The 3185-nt window shown below is 53.5% G+C and overlaps 1 long non-coding RNA gene across 1 annotated transcript; it reads left to right on the top strand.

The window, feature by feature from the left end:
• The first annotated feature begins 459 nt into the window (after positions 1-459).
• LOC130709332 (uncharacterized) lies at positions 460-2737 on the top strand. Its single transcript, XR_009009849.1, has 3 exons — positions 460-566; positions 1069-1274; positions 2521-2737. It is a non-coding gene; the product is annotated as an uncharacterized LOC130709332 (long non-coding RNA).
• Positions 2738-3185: the final 448 nt, after the last annotated feature.

Below are 3185 nucleotides of genomic sequence, written 5' to 3'. Positions count from 1 at the left end.
CCTGTGTGTGATCCTAACATTGTCTTCTTAGTCACTGGGAGAGTGGTCAGGAGGACTGTGGGTCATCAGCCTCTTGAGCCGTTGGTGGGGTGAGGGGTGCATCCTTGGAGCATTTGGGAAGGGGGTCTTGCTTCTCCATCCAGACGCTGGAAAGAAAGGCATGAACCCGTGATTCAGGTAGGAGACCATTTACTGCCCTATTTGATTCTCAGTCATTGTTTTGAGAAGGAGATGAGCTTGAAGTTGTGGGAGAAGGCATGTATTTAAAGCCGTTGGAAGTCTGTCAAGTACACTCTGGAAATGGCTCCAGGCTAACAGAGTGTTCTGAATAGAGAAATAATTATGCTTTGTTATCTATGCGTCATCGCTTTATGGTACGTGACTATTTTTCCTAAGTTAATAACATGTATTTGCTGTAATTGTGTTTGTTTTTTACTTAGCAAGCCTTTTGGATACAGATGGAATCAGAACAAACTTCACCCTAGTCCTGTTTCAATTGCCAGCACTATTGACGCCCCTACTTTTACTGCGTTAATGTAGCCAGATCAAGCCTGAGACATCCCAAGGTGAGGTGCTGCAGACTCTGTGGGTGGGAACAGATAAATGCCGACTGCCAGACTGAATCCAGTAAGAATTGACCTTTGACTCTACCTCGTGGAGGGAATTCTCCTGTGCAGAAGACCTTAGCATCGGTTATTGGTTACCCAGCATCTCGCTTGTTGTAAATTGACACTCCTTTGTTTACTTCTTTATTTTTGTCATTTTCCTCCACTGGAATGTGAGTTCTTGGGGCAGGTTTTCAAAAATATATTAGAGAAATGAATATGAATGAATGGGGTGCCGACCCAGACCTTGGTCTTTTCTGAGCTTGGTTGCTGTGAGCTGAAATCACTTCCCCTGGTTGACCTGAGTAGATGCTGGCCATTAGATCTGGAAGCTCAGTTGTCTGCGAGTCCCCTTTGATGAAGCCTGGCAACCCCGGGCTTCACCTGTGTCTTCCTTAGGACCTGTCCTCTGTGAGTGAGCCTTGGAATTTTCTTACTTGTTTGTGTTTTCTCCCTGCGGCAGCCAAAGACATGGCCCTGGAGGAGGTGAGCGGCCCAAGGCCTCAGGCAGCGGCTCTCAATGCTGGCAGGCGGCCCAGAGACCACAGGGGAACTTGAGAGTATTGCCTGAGCCAGCCCCATTGCTCCCACCTGTACTCCCCAGGTCTCACTGGTGAGAGAGTGGCCTGGCGTGGGTATTTGTCAGACGCCTCTCATGGGCCCTCAGAGGTGAGAACCACTGGGATAGCTCTTCTCACGTTTTGTCCACATCAGAATCATCTGGGGCTGGGGGGCTTCTCAGACCCCAGTTGTTTGGCTCCTCCTCTAGTTTCTGACTCAGTGCTCTGAGGTGGGAGCTTAGAATCTGCATTTCTTCTTTTGGGGGGGGGGGAGAAGTGCCGCGCAGGATCTTAGTTCCCCGACCAGGGATTGAACCCGGGCCCCCTGCACTGGAAGCTCAGAGTCCTAACCACTGGACCGCCAGGGAAGTCCCAGAATCTGCATTTCTAACGAGCTGCCAGGAAGCGCTGCTGTCGTCCGGGCCACACTTTGAGAACTGCTGCCCCAGGGCGCTGTCACAGCCACCCTGATTCTCGCTGACCCAGGGCGGCTGTCACAGCCACCCTGATTCTCGCTGACCCAGGGCTTTCTGCTTCCTGCCCCTGCTGCCCCGCCTCCCCTGTTTCTCCAGCTGGGGGGCTCTTGCTTTGCCCTCTTGACTGGTCTGCCCTTTGCTGAGCTCTGGGTTCGCCCCGACAGGATGTAGAAAAAATTGTTTTTATCCGCTTTTCTCAACCCAAAGGAGATGGGAATGCTTCTGAGGGCGTTCTAACTGGGGGGGAAATGGACCCCCCAAATGGGGAACTGTACGCATGGAAGTGGACACAGTTGAGGGCGGCTGGGGTGTGGGCTCCAGGCTGGTTGGTTTGTATTTGAGAGGCACACTTAGGGGTGAGTCGTTTGGTATCTCGGGAATTGGCTAGTCCTTGGAGGGGTCAGCGAGGCCCCAGACGTCAAAGCTAGAACCCAGACGTGCTTAATAAAAGACTTGGTTAATCCAGGGCGGTTTGCGGAGTAAAGGGGAGGTCTTGGCTCTGAACTTCAGATCCATCTTAAAGTGTCTTTCCTATAAGCACTGTCCAGTCCATAAACTATGCATTGGTGTGTCACTGCCCCTTGTCCTCCAGGTTCAGCCGGTCTCTCCCATGCCACCTTAGGGGTGACCGTCCCCTTCCTTTTCCTCTCGGTGGGGGGGTCCCTTGCTCACGGTTCATGAACTGAGGCCAGCTACAGCCGTGTGAGGTCACTGATCCCACACAGGCCCCCTGGGGCAAGTGTAGTAGCTCCGGGAGTGCTGGGTGAGGTGGGCTGACCGGGAACCGCACGGAATGGCATCTCCTGTGAAAGTTGGAGCGCCAGACCCTGAAGGGACATTGAGGAACCTGGATCTTCTTTGTGATTCACTTCACCCCAGGCCCTCAGCCCAGCTGCCAAATCCTGTGGAGCCCGCCCGTGACCGCCTGCCCTGGGGGCCTGGAGTGTTTTGAAGATGACAAATCAGAGGCAGCTCAGCCTGAAGTCTGCATGCCTGTCGGGAGAGCTGGCAGGTGCCCGAGCCCAGGTGGGGTTTTTTACATTACATGACACACGGATGAGAAGGCCATGGGTGCATCTGGGGCCTGGCGGGGTGATTCAGGGACCATCACTGCTTCCCAGAAGCATGGCGCTTGGGGGTCAGCTGAGCAAATGTTCTGTGTGTCACTGAGATTATTAGAAAGCAGAGAACCATCCCGTGACTCAGTGGAAGCTGGGGGCAGGGGCTCTATAGAAGCTGGAGGGGTGTCAGGGCCGGAGGAGGTGGGAGGTGTGGAGAGGGCGGCCAGATCTGGAAACTCCCCTCTCCGTCTGGATAGACGGGAAGCCGCGGGGACTGTTGGTGGGCATGTCTTCCTGCACACCCTCGATGAGTGGACACGCGGCTGGTTCTCAGCAGCAGAGTAATATCGGGGTGAATAATCCTTGCGTTGCTTCTTATAGAAATCAGATCTCTAGGACAAGGAATTGTTGCTCTTTCTGGTTCTAAAGGAATGGAATGTCTCTACACCCCTCCCACCCATGGAGAGCATGGCCCCACCTCCA

Source organism: Balaenoptera acutorostrata, chromosome 12 (genome assembly GCF_949987535.1).
Source record: "Balaenoptera acutorostrata chromosome 12, mBalAcu1.1, whole genome shotgun sequence".
NCBI classification, from domain to species: Eukaryota; Metazoa; Chordata; class Mammalia; order Artiodactyla; family Balaenopteridae; genus Balaenoptera; species Balaenoptera acutorostrata.
This window is presented reverse-complemented; position numbering and strand designations above follow the sequence as displayed.